Source organism: Rhipicephalus sanguineus, chromosome 1, assembly GCF_013339695.2.
Source record: "Rhipicephalus sanguineus isolate Rsan-2018 chromosome 1, BIME_Rsan_1.4, whole genome shotgun sequence".
Taxonomy (NCBI): Eukaryota; Metazoa; Arthropoda; class Arachnida; order Ixodida; family Ixodidae; genus Rhipicephalus; species Rhipicephalus sanguineus.
In genome coordinates, this window is record NC_051176.1 from 72,874,495 (window position 1) to 72,894,012 (window position 19,518).

Genomic DNA, 19,518 nt, shown 5'->3' on the forward strand with positions numbered 1-19,518 from the left:
GGTGGGGATCAACCGCAGCATTTAGTCCGCGAGCTTTAGTGCCTTCGGTTAGTCTATCCATGCTGACGGATCACGACTGCTCTGCGGAATGGAAATTGTGCCGATACGATTGAGTACCGTTTGTAGGGATCGGTTAGCGTTGTCACTCGGTTGATCACACTGCGACGGCAATCGCTGTCGGTTGGGATGGCAATACGCGAGTTGGTCAATGTCCATGGCGTAAACGCGCAGACAAGCGCTAGATAGGCGTGTGGTAGGCGGAAAGTGGCGCATGCTGCTGTATGTCTTTCTGATCAACTGTATGTCCTCCTAATGCATTGCACGGGTCTCCCCACGGTGGGCGGCATTGATTCCGCCGCCCACCGCTTTGGCCGTTCGCCCACATCATTGACCACGTGCACCAGCTGCCCACTTCTCGTACTTCAAGTTTTTGAAGGGAAATTTTGTTTCCCTCGCGTACAGTCAACACCCAATTTTTCGGACCCCGTGTGGACCGTGAAATCGGCTGAAAAGCGGAATGCGTGCTTGTTTGGTTCCCCCCTCGTGCCAATAAAAGTGATCGCGGAACGCACTAACTCCATGGTATATGTGCACGAAAATTAAACCTTTGCAGGAAAACATCATGGTGTATGTAGACTGCGTCGGGCATTCATCGCAACTGTGTCTTTACGTTAAAAACAGGTAAGCATGAATGATGCTTTACCGATAAGGCCGATCTCATGTGCATATTGTGTTCCGTGACAGTAGCCCCTTCTATGTCTTGGTATGCTTCTTTCCGTAGCACGTCTGCCCTTTGGCGAAGCCGACTTTTAGGACCCGCTACGGCAGCAAACGGATGAGCACATTAAAGCGCTTCCTGAAGGCTGAAAGATAGTTAACGTAACAGCAATTGTGGCGTCACCTAATGCCGTTTCTCTCCTGAAGTGAGAGCAAAACGTCCAGGAAGTCGGAAAAATTGGATGCCGAAGAGTTAGATAAATTGCTTCCTTATTGCCATCACCGGTCCTATCTCGTAGTCAACCCTTGTTCGTTGATATCGCTGTGCTCGCAGGCAAGTCCACGGCTGTCATTGCTGGGATCAATAGATCTGTTGTCGCAAGGGCTAATAAAAACAAAAAAGAAAGCTATTGGAATCGGCGTTGGATCAGCGCGAGCGGTACGATCAATATAATGCAGGAGGTTTGTATAGTATATTGCCAAGGTGCCTCTATTCCATCATTAATCACCTTCCGCCCTCTCCCCCCAGATGAAAATTTGCCACAGTGCCCGATTGCATTAGAGAAATCGGTCTGCCTAAACATTAGACACCCTCCACCCCCCCCCCCCCCCAACTGCTACTACCACAGTTTGGCAACTCCCCGCTGTCCGCTCCTCCCCGCAGACTAGAATCCTGTCACTATCTATGGTTCAGGAAGTTTTCTAAGGAAATAAGGTCCACAAACATAATAGTTGTACATAAGCATGTGGGACCAGACAAACAGGCACATGAAGTTTATTCTTCAGTAGTATCTTTTATCTATAGTGAAATATATTGTGCTGAGAAAAAATGGACTGGCACATGCGAATGATACTCGTCAAACAGCCACGATGTAAGTTCTTTAACATAGCTTTTGTTTGACAGGTGTTGCTGAATGGGCTGAATTACCAGCACTAGATGAAGGTAGGAGAGAAATTTGTTACCTCTTTAAGGGGTACTGTCACAAAAATGCTGCATCTTGCTTTTTTGTTACAATAAGTAGGTAATTACTCACTGATCATAGCTTCGAAACTTCATTTGTTAGAGTGCATGATGGGTAATTATTTGTAGATTTTTTAGGACCCAGCAGCAGTTTTGGTTTCTGAAAACGCAGGCAGCAGCGGGACCAGGTTTTTTTTTTCAGCACAGCTGTCCACATGATCATAGGAAAGTGCTGTGAGCTGTAAATGGCAATGTGTGCATTTTACAACTGCGCCCCAGAGCAAATAATGCAGCCACCCGCAAACACATTGTGTAGGTAGTTGCTGGTGATTTTTTCTACAACCAAGTCGTCATCCATGTCACGGGGTGCTCCATTTTGTGCTTAATTGTGCAACAAGCACTTAACAATTGACACTATTTATATATGTGTGGTGTGTCTTTACGGGTGCTTCTGCGTGTGCGTGCGTGCGTGTGTGCGTGTGCATAATTGCATGAATCCAGACTAGTTCATAGTTCAGGCTTGTCTAGATATAGCTGAAGAGAAGACCCATGAACTGAGCCTAGGCAGTTGCAGCAACAGTAATAGTGAGGAATAGAGAGGCACTAGATGTGCAGTGCAGATTGATTCATTACCTAATTAAGGGATCAGGAAAATAATTTAATTTTCTGTTTTCAGAGGAACAACCAATTCAGATTGTGCGCCACTATAATGTCGAGACATTAAAAAATGTGCTTTTAGACTAATGTATATGGCATTTTTGTGGTGGATTTCTTGTGGCATTATGCGATAAACCCAATAACCCATTTTGTTGCCTACTTCAGATGTCTTGCTCACGGCCGCAGTGTGTGTGCTGCGAAGTCTTGTGAAGGTGGCAAGGAACCTTTTGAAACTAAATTTTTTTGGGGGAACAGTGCTGATCTGCTAAGCTGGAACGTTAGCAAAAGTTTAGGCTAACTTCTGTTAAAGCTTAACTCACTCATAACCATATTCAAGTGCCATATGTTTAATCCATTGTTATGACTGCCTTGTGTGAAAAACTGAATGTTAAAAAGAGATAGAGCAGCCGTTTTAAAATAGCAGTGCGTCACTAAGCTCAAAATATGGCCCTCGATTATTGACCGAGCGACGCCAGGCATTGTCCACTAAATTTCATTCACTATAGGTTTTCGACGGCTCGTAACTTGTTCTGAGAACATTACGTTTATACAGGAAGCTCTCCCAATGAAATCTTCCTGGATTTATTTTCATTTTCTTTGCTGGACTGCACTGCCTATTTCTTTTACAATGTCTTCAGCGAATAGAATAGTTTCAATAAAGCACTTGCAACTTGTGCCTATCGTGACAGGTATTGCAGCATATAACGCGTATTGCAGCAATAACGTTAATCGGTGCTCTCGCAATCGAAGCAGTTGCGGCGGAGAAATCCCGCTGGTGCATGTGGAAGCTGCACTACTCCGATGAGCTGGCGCACGCTAACACTAAGCGAAAGGCAAAGACCGTAACTGCGTCTAGGGTGCCTCAGCGACGCCAGCGCGGCCACTGTCCCTCGCTAGTATCAAGAAGCTTGAAGCATGACCTCCGATATCGCACGCAATATCGGGGTAAGCGTTAGTAAGTACCGCTCGTGACGCATTACTTCTTTTCAACTCTCACAGACGGCGGCACCGCCCCGCTTTGCCCCGCCTACCTACACTGCCAACAGAGAGCACCGCGCGAGATATAATGAGTGAAAGATATAAGGCGCGTTCGTGAAGCGTCCAGCATCTGTCAAGGTAGCTTATCGTAAAATAATTGACAGCGCAACGGGTTAAACACGGACAGAAAGAAGAAAAGGACACCGCGCTTAGTCGGTAGCTTAGTCCAATAAACAAAAAAATAGCCGGTAGCTTAGTCGGTTGAGCGACGGACGCTTACCGTCGCAGCCGCAAGGTCGCGGGTCTTTTTCTTGTTTTTTCTTTCTCACCCGTTGGCGTTCATTTTATGAACGTCATATTCTGTAACGGAAGTACTTGGTGGACCCGGCAGAAAACACTTTCGTGTTAAAAAAGATAAAAGGAGCACTTTTTTCCCACCACTTGAATTGAATTCTGAGCAAAGCAAGTTAAGCTTTCTGTGAATTCACAATATTGCTGTCTTCTCGTGATGCAGCTTCACTTAGCCTCCTGCTCTCGGGAAAAAAAAAACATCTGTTGATCTTGTGAGACTGGGAAGATACTGAACTACTGCTGAACACATTCTCTCTCAGAACCCAGGGGCCACCTACATGTTCCTAAAGGTGACATACGCCGGCAGCAGCCTTTTACAGCGACAGCTGTTATGAGATCATTTCACCAGCCGTTTTTGGCGCCGTGGTTGTCCGCCGCCGCCGCCGCCGCCGGTGTCCGTAACCAGTATCGCTCGAAATAAGAAAAAAAAGGAAATAAGAAAAATTTCCAGGGTGGAACGAGGTTCGAACCTGGGCCCTCAGCGTGGGAGCCCAGTATTCAACCTCTGAGCCATGCCGGTGCTTGAAACTGCTTTGCAAAAAGGTCCTATACAGGCTTCATGTCGGGAAGGAACCACACTAGCATATGCAATATAGCGTGGTTGAATAGTAAAATAAGCACCAAGCGCCGCACAACGCGAATTCTGTAACCATGGCGTCACACAATGCGAATTGCGCAACGAGTAGGTTGTTGAATGCTTCCAACCCATTACAAGGGCTCTGCCATAATTCTTCATCGTCATCAGGCACAGCATCAACAAAGTGCGCATAATGCCTTACATGCGTTTAGCATGTACCAATGCTCTCCGTAGAATGACGAAAAATGGCACAGTGCCTGCTGCCCTACTTCTCAAAAATTACAATGATTTATAGCGTAGTGGGTTCCTCGCAAGTGCACTTGTATTGGTTGCCAAGGAAGCCCATAAGCGCATTATCCACTTCCTCGGGGTCTCAGTAAAATTACAATGATTTATAGCGTAGTGGGTTCCTCGCAAGTGAACTTGTATTGGTTGCCAAGGAAGCCCATAAGCGCATGATCCATTTCCTCGGGGTCTCAGTGAAGTTCTTCGCCCCCCCCCCCCCCGTCTCTCTCCCACGTCAACGTATGGTATACAGCATGACGGGAGAAGGAAATAGCGACCGGGCGTCACCCAATGCAAATTACATAAATGGTGGGCCGTTTAAAGCTTCCAACCCATTACAAAGGGCTGAGCCATAATTCTTCATCGTCATCAGTCGTCGCGTCAACAAAGTGCACATAATGCCTTACAGACGTGTAGCTGGTGCCTCGCTTCTCCGCAGAATGAAGAATAATGCCTAAGTAGGTGCTTCCCAACTTCAGAAAAATTGTGATTTATGGCGTAGTGGGTACCTTTCTAGTGTACTTGTGTTGTCGCCCCAAGAGAGCTTAAAACGGCCTCTAGAAACGCCGCTCTTCCAGCTTTCGCTGTGACTGTGCTGCGGTTTCAGCGCAGTTATGTAATTTTTTTGATACCACCGTGTTCATTGTGGAACTCCAGCACATTTCCATAATGGAGGACCGTGTACTGCTAGCAATATCAACGCAAATAGCTCTGTATTGGGTCTTCAATATTGCCTTTGACCCAAAGGCAAAAAAGTCCCTGGACCTCTTCTGTCGAGCCGTTCACGTTGAGAGCGGAGTGAGCCCTACACCCCTAATTCGACTGGCTGCAGCGCTGTTTAAACAATAAGATAGAGGACTGAATATTTTTCAGCAGTGTAAAGATTCATGCCAGCTGGTAATGCACAATCTAACAGTGTCAAGTGCAACTACTTTTTACAAACAGGACAATGCAGATGCAAATTGGCGTTAGCTGCAAACTGAAATTTACTTTCACAGTGAGACTAGACGTATGTATGCTGTAAAAAAGCGAATAACAGATAATTTTCATCACGCAAGCGAGTAGTATACAGGCATGCATGCATTGATCGGACGCGTAGATGAGATATGTCCTTCAAGAAGGCCAGGGCTTTCGTGGTCACAAATGAGGACATCATACCGACACAATTACTGTCCTCGTAGTGCCTCGACAGTCTCTGGGGTGTGCTATAAGCACCCGAAAACAAAACAGTGTATTCCTCAAACAACAGCTTGCGCTCAGACGCGTAGCAACGAATAGCCTGAATAGCTAAGCTCCCATAAGTGACCCTTTTCCGCTGTTTTAGCATGTTCGTGCAGGCGATGTTTAGAGGAACCCTGACACCAAATTACAAAACACAAGATGCTTGTGTTGTCTGATAGTCCGGTATGCATTGGCACTTCGGTCCAATTGTAAGTGACGACCGTTGTCTTTAATATATTTTAACTTGGTTTTAAAGTAAGCGTGAGTGCTCGTCCGAGTTTCCAGCTCCTCGCGACATCGTCACTAGTATGAAACAGATGGGTAGTTACTTCTGACGTTCCACGTGTGAAGCGAGTATTTTCACGGCCGTAGTATTTCGACGTCGGAGAAGATTTGAAGGGCGCACTCCGCGAGGGCTATTGCTCGTCAACCCTCCCACTCTACTGTCGGACTGCGGTCAGTGGTGCGCGCACAATACTACGACTGGCACCCGGTGAGGGCTATTTTGGTCGTTCTTCAGAAACCATAGCGCAATAAAGAAGACGGGACAAGAAAGAGACCAAGACAAACGCACACAAGCGCGACAAGTGCGCTTGTCCCGGTCTCTTTCTTGTCCCGTGTTCTCTATTGCGCTATGGTTCCTGAAGGACGATGAACAACCAACACGCCCAAACGTTCTCCCTTCTACTGTTGGTCTCTCCTCTCGCTCTATTGTCGGACAGCGGTAGTATGGCAGTGGAACTCCCCACAGCGCTCCACCGCTGTGCAGCGCTAGTTTCCTATGGTATTTGGGCGGGTGTTTCGAAGTGACCCTAGATTGGTCTCAATTAACGAGGCTAGCACTAATTATACGATGCGTTATAGCACTAACAATTCAAATTCATGATTACCAGATACAAAGCTATAAATTACAGAAAAAAAGTCTCACACCAAACTTCCGCTGTCAGGGGGTTTTTAAGACACGGACCATTTCGGCCAAAAGATCACCTGCATGAATGTCCTCATAAAGTAGAAAAGGGGAACTGGTGGGAACATGGCTATTCAGGCTATTCGTTGCGAAGTGTCCGAGTGCAAGTTGTTGCTTGAGGAATACACAGCTTTGTTTGAGCATGCCTGTAAGCTGACACGGGAGATTGTAGAAGCAGCCCAACTGCTGCATGATGGCCATATTAGTGTCAGTATGATGCCCAAAATTTGTAATCACGAAAGAGCTGGCCTTTTTGAAGGACATACTTGATCTACGTGACTGATTAATGCGTGCATGCCTGTATACTACGCACCTGTGTGGTGAAATTATTCGGTTATTCGTCTGTTTATAGGATATGCAGCTAAATTCCTTTGTAAGACACTTTAAGTTCGCCGTTTTTCCCACGACTTGTAGTACGGACCCTCAACTTTCAAAATTGGCGCAATGACACATGCCGCGCGGCAGACAAAACGACAATACGCATACAAAAACAACACAATAGCGACCGAAGGCGAACCGCAATCGCGCCACTGATAAGCAGAACGCGTACTACGGGCGGTCGGCTGGCTGCTCGATTGTGAATCAGCGGTTCTTTTGCAATGAATGTGTGCCTACAAGTAGTTTGGCTGTGCTTGAAAAACACTTTTTACTGCATACTTCATCTTGCTATACGCTTTCCTTTGATACATTAGCACGCAATCCTCCGAATAACTTCAGTATTATTTACCCCAATTACTAATTATGTATATCGACGGAATGGACACATATGGATGGGAACTTCTGTCGAAAACGGGCGAAAGTGAGGTGTGGCGTTGAAACTTGCGGGCATGAAATCGAATGAGCTCGCGCAGTACAGGGTAAATGGACATCATTGGCCGAGGACTTCGTGCTGCAGTGGGCATAAAGTACTATGATAACGATGATTACTAAATAAATATGAATATCAGTGCTATTAGTTACAAGCTATATAGGCATTTCGAGTACTTTTCGTATGACAACAGTCACTACTGGGTGGCAAGTAAATATTTAATAGTAATTATCAACCTTGATTACTAATGAATAATCCCAATGAATACAACAAGTCCCTTAAGACAGTTATATATGATCGCATCATAAGTGCATATGCACTGAAATACCATGTATAGTACACACCTGGCAGCTTGCCCGCATGAGTTTCGAATCGTTGCATTCATCATTATTATTTATTACTATTACTAATACACTATACATCAGGGCGGTAATGCGCATCACATCTGTGCACCTCCCTGAGCTTTAACGTGATCGACATGAACTTTATCATCAATTTAGCGACAGACGATTCTTTTACCCCTGTAGGGCTGCTTTGCCGCAATATCAGGCAATGAAAGCTCTTCAGGAAAAAACCCAGCCGGCGTAATCAAACCAAGTTGGAAACCCTTGGAAAGGACTTCGTACAGTGCATGACAATGCAGTGCAATTGGCGAATAAATGATCGTTGTGCTACAGTTAACTGTTCAAAAATCCGCCCCATGCATTTTGAATGGACGCACAGAAGTGTATTGGGAAAAAATACAGCAGGCTGGTTAAAACTAATCGCAATGTACAGCATCATTGTCGGGATTAAATGTCTTAAGTGCAATTTGTGAAATTGAGGCATTGCTCAGTAATCTGATTTTTTTTTTAATGTGGGCAGCTTGCACTAAAGGCGCAAAGCTGAGTAGCAGAGGAGCTGGTGGTCTCCTAGCTCCCCTTCCGGCATGTCTCAATCTCAATCAGGATTACTTATGCTTAACTGGCATAATTAGATCACATGAAGCTTACGTATCTCGGTGGGCTTACTTCAATGACACGCAACGTAATTAGCCAGAATTGGGCTTTACCGTGCAGAAGTAATAAGTATCTTCCTCAGCTTGGCTTCACTAGCCTCATTGGGACGTCGACTTGAATTGCCTAGATTAACTGGGTTTAATTAGGTTTTTTTTCAGAAATGAGAGCGCACTAACGAACACCGGACAAGAAGCAGACAGGACAAGCGCTTTTCAGTTAAGGTTTTATCGCAGATCCTTAGCATATATAAACACGCATCTGAAAATTCCAGAAGAAACGAAAGAAGGTAAATGAACAGGTGTCGTCTAAGCCAAACAATCAAGCTCTTTCTTAGATAAAAGAACAAACGGCATGCTGACACATTCGTTTCCTGCCCTAGCTATCTCCGACGCCTCCACAATTTCTCTATTCGTCTTGTTGCGACGGCGATACAGAACAGCCATGTGATTGAAAGAAGGTATGCACCGTGGCTTCGAGTCACATTTCGTGCAATGGGCTGCACGTTGTCTATCTATGGCAGTATTCCTGACTTTATTGTGCTCGGGCAGACGCATGTTAAGGCATCGGCCGGTCTGGCCTACGCAGTGCCTTGCACACGAAATAGGAATTTTGTAAACTACGCTTCTTCGTGCAGGGGACGTAAGCATTTCTGTATCTGACAGACCACAAGGGGTTCCGCTTCCGCGTCGGACAGCCAAACTTCCACAACCTCAAAAGCGCTTGTCCTGTCTGCTTCTCGTCCTGTGTTCGTTAGTGCGCTATAATTTCTGAAGTAAGATACCAACACAACCGAACGTCCCCCCTTGCTTTCTTAATTACGTTTCGCTTAGACCTGATTATACTGTGCTTAATTAAGCGATACCGTGCTCAACTATGCTTAGTTACATTTGGCTATACTAACCTTCGCTCAGCCTAATTAGGCTTAACTAGCATAAATAGGCCACATTAAACTTATGCATATTGTACGGGCTCGGTTCAAGGACGCGCAATTTAATTAGTCATATTTAGGCTTAGTCTCAATTAGCGCTAACAAGACTTGATTGGGATTAATTAGGCTCGACTCGGTCAGTAGTAATTAGTAGCTTCTTGAGCTTGGCATCACTAACCTCATTGGGAATTCGTCTTGGATTGATCACTTTCTGTGGCTCAAAGCCGCTCCTGATGGCGATAGTTTTCTGGTGACGTGAACCGGCATATCGAAAAGCTTAGCATAAAACGCTCCCCTTAGGGCGCTTTGCCGAGCGCTTCGCTTTAGAATAGCCTTTGCCTCAGTAGTAGCCTGTCCCAGAGTGTTGGACTTGCTCACTCCCTAGTGCAACAAGAATGACGTTATCTTGCGGCGAAAGGCTTGCGTTAGGTGCATGTCGGCGTTTTGACAGAAGGGCTGGGATGTCTGTGTCTGGTGGCACGCTCCGTGTGCGCGTGTGTTAGATTGTGCGCCCACGCATGCCTTTTATCCTTGGGCGCCTGTTACCTCTTTTTATGTTGGGCGCCATTTATCTTTTCAAAACCACTGGCCTGATTGGTCGATATATATTTATCATGCGCAGCTAGCTAGCGCTGGTAAACACGGGCGTTGTGACTGGCCCTAAGAGGCACCTAATGTCAGCATGTTGGCTCAAGGCAATGCTATTCTAGAAACAGCAATCAGTGAGGATTGCTTGGTAGGGATGCCGCGCACGCGCAGACCACGGAACTATTTTTTCACCGGCGTGCCAGCACGTTAATCATCACGCTAGCACAGCGGAACAAGGGGGCGCCTGCCAGTGCTGCCAGTTTCTCGTCTGCTAAACCTCCTGCCTCTGGTTCTCCTGATATCAGCTGGGTGGCGCGAAAGAAAAAGAAATGCAGGTGATCTTAATCTTGGACTTAGGTGTCTGGTAGTGGCAATCACACGTCGGCGTTCGTGGGCCTTGGTGTGTTCGTTGGGTTAGCTTTGTGTTTTGTTGTGCAGCAGAAACGGATCTCAGACATCATGTAGAAAGAAGTGCGTGTTTGAGATTTTCTCCGGCAGGTGCGCAAGAATCCCAGCTTCTCACAAGAGAACCTTCTCCTATATCAATGAACTCATTCAATTATTGTTCATTAATTATCCTGCCAGTTTATTTACCCTTAGCTTAAATAAACTTACCCTTCGGTATCATATGTATCCAATATAACTCTTGTCTTGTACCAGAGCCATCGACTTCCTACCCGTCTTATCTTTTGAAAACACGTTTTCTGAATATTCGGAAAACCTGAAGTAGGTGTTCAACCGCAAGTTGTCGTAAGACAAATAACAGAGTATAACTCACTGCTTGTGCCACTAATAACCATGGGTTATCTGATTAGTGAACACTCGTGTGTAAGCATGCCATTACGCCTAATTGATAAAAAGCATCGATATCTCAACGGCTTGGACGTCTGATAGTGTGTGATATCTGCGAGCCCTGGTGCGTTTTGCATCTGCCTCTTCAGGTGGCATTGCAATGGACGAATTTCATGCATTTGCACATCGATTTTGCGCAGATCTCCGAATAAAATCTCGTAACTTTGCGCCGATGCATTTTACGTTGCCTGTTGCACGTGCGAGAAAATTACATCTCTTTTATAGAGCACAGAGGCGCAACTGCATACGCTACAACGTATGCCAGAAAACCCTACCTTCCGTGCTTAACACAGTTGGCACTCTTCTGCCGGCGATCATTCAAACATGTGACGGTCTTGCCCCCATAGCAAGCACGACCCCCTGCGAATATGTACTAAATCGGTTGCGATACTTCACGTTACAGTGGGGTTCTTGTTTCTTTACAGAAATGCTTCTCCTTTATAAAGAACGAAGCTAGTGGCAGAAAAACAAGCTATACATACAGCAAAGCGCTCACGAACGTTTAAAGCGAAAGCCTTTAATGGCTCATACCCGCGGCGTCCGACCGTCCGTGCGTGCGTGCCCTCTAACGGTGGCAGCTGCGACCTCTTCCCATCACACTCACTCTCTCAGCAATCACGTGATGACACAGCGGTGCGTAGCAACAGTTGCGCCACTACAGCTGTGGGACCTTGGCTGTAAAGTGGATAAACTTGGCTGTGGTCTCTCCCTCTGACCTCTCTCAGCAATCACGTTATGGCACAGCGGCGCGCGCGGCAACGCTCCTTCGTCGGACGTCTCGTTGCAGCAGTCGAGCGGCAAGGCTGCCGCAACGGCGCGGTGCCGTTGAACGTCGGCCGTCGCCTCCAGCCCGAGAGCTGTCCAACGTGCACGGCAAGCTTCGCCGGCGAGTCACTCGCGCCTCCGACAAACATGGCCGCACTGCCTAAAGCAGTTGTCGTCCACCTTGAATCTATCAAGTGGCCGCCGTGTGCTCTGTAGCGTGTAAGCTCCGAACTGATGCTTCCATTTGCTTTAGATTCATGTCCTTAAGCTTCGATAGCAATGTATTCGTCCCGATTCGGCGCCGTTTTTGAGAGCCGTAGTCAAATAAACGATGTTGTAGGCTTAGCGAGTCGAGATGGGCGCTTCCGAAATCTCAGGGGACATATATTACGCGTTTGTTAGTTGTTTCTAATCCTCCTTATCTGGTGCCAGCTTGGGGACACTTTATTTGGTTTTACGCGACGCTTTTTTTAATGCTGGACAGACTAAAACGCTCTCCTGACTGCTGGAACAATGCCTGGCAGCGACATGGACGACATCCGTACTTCTAGCGTGAAAAACGCGGAGCAAAAAGCAAGCAGCTCGAAGCGTCCCGCGGCACACGCAGACGACGCGGAAAGCCGAAAGCGGACGACGCGGCGCGCAGTAGTCATGGCAACCGTCGCCTATTGGCCACGTCGCTGTCCGGCAGTCGGAGAACGGCGCGAAAATGGGTATCGGACCTATTATCGGAACGGCTGACGTGCGCGAGCGAAACCGTTTGTGCACGGCAACATGAGAACGGCAAACGGCGAGCTGCCGCGCCACTAGCGTGAGGGGGAAAGTTCACGCTAGCGGCACGGCATAGCCTGGCCCGCATACAACCGTGGGGGAGGCACGGCAGCGGCACGGCATGACCCGCTTATCACTGTGTGGGAGGGGGGGGGGGGGGGTGGAAGAAGAAGAGAGTAACTACATTCTTCAAATATTCTGACCATTTCTGACAACTGGGAATGCAACCCCGATGCACACCTCTGTAGAAAAATCATCTCCATGCTCGAAGACTCTCAGATCTGGGTTCCTAGAAGCTGATGCTGCAAGAATTGTGTCGCTTTGCTGGCGGACAGTGGTTACCCGTGCCGCGGCTCACGGAGCGGCGTGGACAAAGAAAAAAAATGCAGGATGGAGCATAACGTAGTTCCGCCTGCTTCTCCTTCCCGACCAGTGTGCGGTGCCCCCTGGGTGGGATTAGGCCCCCACAACAGACGCAACCAAAACGAACTGACCAATAGTAGTGCTTGCCTATCACGTGACCAGGGCCTGTTTCTCCCGTAAATTTGTTATGTCGAAGCAACGCCTCCTCTAGAAAGATGCCTGCCGCGTGAGCCAAGAACCTCCTGCCCTTTCCTTTCCCTCCTTCCTCGTTTCTAATGAAGGCGGTAGCTGGCGATCCTTGTGGTGGTTGCTTGCAACATACATTTGCGCATGCGCACATTACCCCAACGTCACACCACGCCAGCCCCATTGATAACAATAGGGCCGTACGTGGCGCCATCTCTCCACAAGCGACCCCAACTCAAGGCAGGACGGCTACAATGGGATAGCCAGTGACGCCGCAGGCATCTTTCTAGGGGAGGCCTTGGCTTAAGCTTCAAGATTATCTCGTGACTACCTTCTTTTTTCGTCCATGCGCAGCCACAAGCACGGCGCACGCCCAATCCTGACGACGTCATATGCATTCACGTGACTGCTAGCGAACGGAAGCGGTCATTTATGAAGCAGTGTGCATTCTTCAATTGTTGGTGCCATGCCGAAACCCGAAGGGCATCGAGCTCTGCACCGACTGTGCGACTCGATGAGCGGTGCTAACGACGCCCGACGCGGAGCGAGGACAAGTTGACGCTGAATCGCTACGGGTGCTGCGTGTGCCACTTCATTCCGAGCATGACGATCCTGCAACTCTCGTTTGCACGCTCTGGGTCAGCATTCTGTGACTCGATGTGCCGTCCAACATTGTGGAAAAGTTGGTAAGTACCAGACGGCAGTAGCTACTCCCTAAGCAACGAAAATAATTGTTATTGCGCTCACTTGACGCGAGAAAACATGAATTTTCACGGTTGCGGCAGCGAAAAAACAGTGGATGCGGTGAGCAACCGGCATGTTGGAAGTGTTCGCTGCGTTCCCAGCCATCGGAGCTAATTTCACTTATGATACGTCGAAATTGCTTCGAGAGCTATTACGTGGTTTTTCTTTATGGCGGCGGAACATGTTGTGGATTACTGAATCCCATATGTACCATCAGTATCGACACGGGAGCACCGAAAATAAAAGATCGTGTTCCAGAATAGATTCCCTTATTTGTACGAGTTTGTTGGTAGCGTTGCAAATGAGGTTAGGTTAATCACGCTCAGCCGCTACAACACGCCTACGCATTACAGCTCATGAGCGATAGTAGGCCGTCCCATTCAATGATGATTCTTCACAGGCGGCGCAAATTGTCAATGTTAGGCAAAATGGCCATCGCATGTGTGCCATTTTCTTCGCTGCGGACATGTCACTGAATATTGTCCTTTTTCTTTTCATTTTGATGTGAGCTTTAGACTTCCTTGCGCGCACCAGCACATGTTTCTTAGTTTTAAACACTATAAGCCCACGAGGTGTTCTTAACGAGAAAGCGTGACCTGCAGAAATCGCCACAGCTTTATGAATTGTGTACAATACTGCCGGATTCAAGCGCGACCTCGAATTATTTAGTAGAAATGGTATGCGTAATCTCTCGGGATAAACGGCATCACGTCGCTACGAATGTGGTCCTAAAGGTAATCTTGGCTGTGATGTAAGCGTTTGAGAGAAATTTACACCGATATCACCCGAATTGAAGCATTGAAGTCTCTGGAAACGAACATATGTGGGTTACTTAAACCCAAAATTGTCTGGGTTCAATCAGTGAGTATTGTACCTTATATAGTGCCACGTGCGCTTCTTTTTTCTGTGGTCATGTTGACGACCTGCTACACGTGTAACCAATGCATTGGGAGCGCCGCGCCGGAAGGTCGAACATTCTCGATTATTTTAGATTGTTCTGATAAGCTTGAGCGCGCTACGCCAACAGTACAGTTTATTCTGCAACTAACGCGAAAACCAACAATAACACTGGAATCTTCGACGCCACCCGTATAAATGCCGACGCGCCTTAGCGCTGATCAGATCACTCAACGGCCGACGAGCATTGTCGCCGTTATTAGTGTACAGCGTGAATTTCTGGTATTCATTCCGAGCATGACGATCCTGCAACTCTCTTTTGCACGCTCTGGGTCAGCATTCTGTGACTCGATGTGCCGTCCAACATAGCGGAAAAGTTGGTAAGTACCAGACGGCGGTAGCTACTCCCTAAGCAACGATCTTTTCACGCCCGCGCGCAAGTTCGCCCAATTAAAATTTTCGCATTTCCCAGTCTTGCTGCAACTTTGTTCAGTCACAGCCACGTGTCAAAATTGTACACACTTGCAATTTTTTTAATAGCGCGCGAACGCTGGGCCAAGGACATGGAAGTGTATAGATCCGGCGAGAAGAAACGAGAACTACACAATGCGCACAAAATGCGCTGTTGTGTAAATGTCATCTGCAACGCAGGTACGCCCTGCCAGCGTTATCGGTGCGAACACGTGTTCGGGCGTTCCTTCTCGCCGACATTAGTCACTGTACCATTGGGCCAACGGTGGCTCAATATTCTTAAGTCTCAAACGTTTACAAAGCGGTCCGCTGTTAAAGGGAACATCCATTGTTCGCTGCTAAAGCTGAACGTGCAGTGTTAAAGCGGTCCCCTTCAGAGTGCACTGATGTGTACAGTACATGCTGTACTGGTTTGTAGCATACGCGAAAAGGTCTGAAAATGCTGTGGACAGGTGTAAAATGGCATGCTACAGTTATCTCTGTAGAGAACCAGTGCTGGTGTTCTGACGGTGCGTGCAGCGCCGCCGTGGTGGCCACAGCGAGCGTGTTTGAGCCGTTCCCAAGGACGAGAGTGGCGACTAGTAGAGGCGACGCGGTCGCGGAGCGCCAACGGAAAACAAACAACGCTCACAAAGTTGCGCATTCAGTACCCACAACTACGTACGAATGAGGGGGAAAGGGTGCATCCTTTTACGTATTTCATTCCAAACCATGGGAACCATAACGGAGGTATTTCCAAGCAGTCAAGCAAGCGGACTTGATTCCGCTCTTGCGGTCCTGTCTAATGGCTTCGGGCTGGTTTCTAAAGCGAGGTTCCCGTGCCTGCTGCTTTCATTCGACAATGAAGACGGCCAGCAATCGAAGCCAGGCCCAAGAAGCAGTCTGTAGCCAGCATTTTGTCAGGAATAAAATGAGCGATATTACGCACAATTTGCACATGTAGTAATTTTTTTCATAGGGACACTGCCACCAAGCCCCTTTTGACGCCACCGCGTGAAGGGATCGATGATAGTGATGTAGAACTATCGATGTTACTATCGATATTCCTATTGATAGGAAATTATATAGTACTATCGATAGTATAAAACCAACCGAGCGAACTAATTGCAGCATAAGGTTGGTTCCCCAAGTGCGTGGTATATGGTGGAGCAGGAGTAGCATGCTAGCGGCAAGAAAGTTGACATGCCCTTGTTCCTTCACCAGAATGCTTGAATAACACGTGACAATTAAGCTTACCTGTACAGCTTTATCATAAATGAAGCCGCCACATGTGGTGGAACTGCACTGCTTCAAACCTATACTGCATTTTTGGATTTCAAAATAAAAATGTCGTAATTGTAAAGTGCAACTGGCGGCTTTTGAATAAGAGTTTATTGATGTTGGGTAAGGCCGGGCAAAATGCGACAAAAATTTGAAATTAGTGATTACTTTTTTTATTGCACTCGTTACAATAAAACGTCAACATAGGAACTTTCGTTTGTGTACAAGGCATGTCCTACATAAATATGGCCATGTTGCCACCGTTCAAAATATTATTTAAAAAATAAATAAATAATGCACCAAATGTCTCATTTTGCCCCACCCGCGGGGCAAAACGAGAGAGTGGGGCAAAATGAGACAGTGTGAAAAAATTCCATCCCTTCAGTTCCTGCAGCTGAAGCACTTCAAATTCACTCCGTGGGCCCCCACGCAGTCTTCATGAGCCCAGTCCTTGCTCTCCATGCATTCAATCCAGACTGAACACGGCGCTGTCTTGCTCCAAAATACCTTGCAGATCAAACATCGCCAGTCTTTTTTTTTGTGCTGTCGTTGTCTTTTGTTGAACGCTTGCATTTCATTGGCTTATTCGACGGTTGGAAGCCAGGCATGTTCTGACGCATCTTCTTTGCCTCTTGATGCCGTTTAGATGCCGAAGTGCACGGGCGTTTCGTGGCTTTCAACTTCGTCAGCCGGGCTATGTGAGGCGATGACGTTAGAACTGAGCTAGATTCGCATTTTCTAGCGCTTGTCTTTTCTAATTTCGGTATTGAGAAATGTCATTAAAACTAACTCCTGTAGCAGTAGTTTCCTCATTCTTCTTGGTGTTGCTCGATGAGGCTATGTCGGTGGTCTTGCCTACAATTTTCTCGACACCCTCTTCTTCAGGGACGCACGATGGCTCGTCGAAGTCGGGTTCATCTAAAATAGCGCGTGAAAAAGACCAAACACCACACTTTTGAAATCCAGCAGTAATGTTGCGGATGTTGCCAGATCTTTCGAAAGCATTTGCCACTAATCCGCCAATGTTGTCCATTGTGATTCGTTCGCCTGGGTGGCTAACCATCCATTCACGGCAGGCGTTGTTGTATGCCCTCTTGAATGCCTTGAAAAAACTGACGTCAAGTGGTTGCAGCTTGTGCGTTGTATGTGGAGGCAGGGAGAGCATAATGATGCCGTTGTCCCTGGCATATTGGATAGCATCCAAATTTCTGTTACGCATGAAGCCATCCTCACCGCTCTCGAAGAGGTAGGAATAGGCGGTCGGATGTTACGTTGGATACGTAGCTATCTCTCAATGCGATCCTTTTTTGTGAGCACCGAGGACGGCCAAACATCTCCACATTATAGCTACCGTGGCGTCCCTCAGGGCGGCGTACTCAGTCCTGTGCTGTTCAATCTTACGCTGATTGCCCTCCTTGAGCACCTGCCAAGCACAGTTAGGCTATCAATGTACGCGGATGATCTCTGCATTTGGACGTCCGCCGTAACACGCCTACAGTTGCGAGCGAGAATTCAAAGAGCTGCCACTCAAACTGCCCATTACCTCCGTAACAGAGGCTTGGAAATTTCTTCCGAGAAGTGCGCTCTCGTGGCGTTTACGCGCAAGCCTATGAATAACTACAGCGTAATAATCAACGGTCAAGCTATACCGTATATTCGATCACACAAGTTTCTGGGTGTCATAATTGACAGAGACATATCATGGAGCCATCACGTATCGTACCTAAAAAAGCGGTTGATTGGCGTCTGTCATCTGTTGAAGTTTTTCGCTGGGAAGACTTGGGGAATGTCCCCAAGTGCCATGCTACAGCTGTACAGGGTACTTTTTCTCGGCTTCCTGCGGTACAGCTTGGCTGCATTAACCAACGCAAGCAAAACAAGCCTAAGAACGTTACAAAGTGTTCAGGCCCAGGCACTCCGGATTTGTCTAGGCTTGCCTCTTAGTGCATCGACGGCGGCTTCTATAGCGATCGCCGGAGACCATCTCATCAAGACACACATTGACGTTGAAACACTCAGGACACATATAAGGCATCTGGCTCGGACTCCCCGCCACCACCTAGCCTCCTTACCAGCAGACAGACCACGCGCATCGTTTTGCCAAACGGTAACCGCTTACCGCGAGTCTTTACCAACATGTTTCATGCCCGCCGCGAGACCTTCGATTCCTCCGTGGTGCCTGACTCAGCCCAACATCAGCCTAACAATACCTGGCATCCGGAAAAAAGCGGATATGTCGTCACCTGCCCTTAAACAGCTCGCTTTACTTCTGCTATATGAGAAGTACCAAGGCTATGTACACGTATACACTGACGGCTCCGTTTTGCCAAACAGCTCAACTGCAGCAGTTGTGATACCGATCAAAGCCACAACACTCAAATTCAAGACCTCCCACCTTACGACATCGACGGCAGCAGAGCTCGCAGCGCTTCGTGTCGCATTACATTTCATAAGTGATGAACGGGCACAAAAATGGACTATGTTCAGCGACTCCAAGGCGGCACTGCAGTCTCTTCTGTCACCTTTACGACGCGGCCCGCACGAACAACTTGTATTTGAGATTGCAGAAGAGACGCACCATTTAACTGAGAAAGGGCACGAAATAACTTTTCAGTGGCTTCCAAGTCACTGTGGAATTATCGGCAATGAACGGGCCGATCAAGCTGCCCGTTCCGCCCATACTGAAAACAATCAACTCTTAATACCGCTCTCCAGAACTGACGCTGCACGGAAGCTCAGCGTGCTTGCTCGCCAACTCACCATGTCGCAGTGGAACGAGCCACACTTCCAGCACGCACGACTATATGGCCTAGACCCAACACTCAGCCTTCGAATTCCCCCAGGACTTCGTCGAGGTGACGCTACCCTTCTGTGCAGGTTATGGTTGGGTGTCGCATTTACCTGTGCGTACGCGTTCCGCATAGGAATGGCCGACACCGCAGCTTGTGACCACTGCGGAAGTGATGAAACAATTAAGCATATTCTGTGCGACTGTCCACAATACTGTTCGCAGAGACAGTCACTTTGCAACGCGCTTGACAAATTGGACAACCGAACTCTTTCAGAAGAAAGAATCCTGCGCCACCGACAGGACTTTACGTCTCAGAAGAAGGCTGTGCAGGCGCTAATGCGCTTTCTGCGTTCAACCGGGCTATCAGAACGGCTGTGATAGG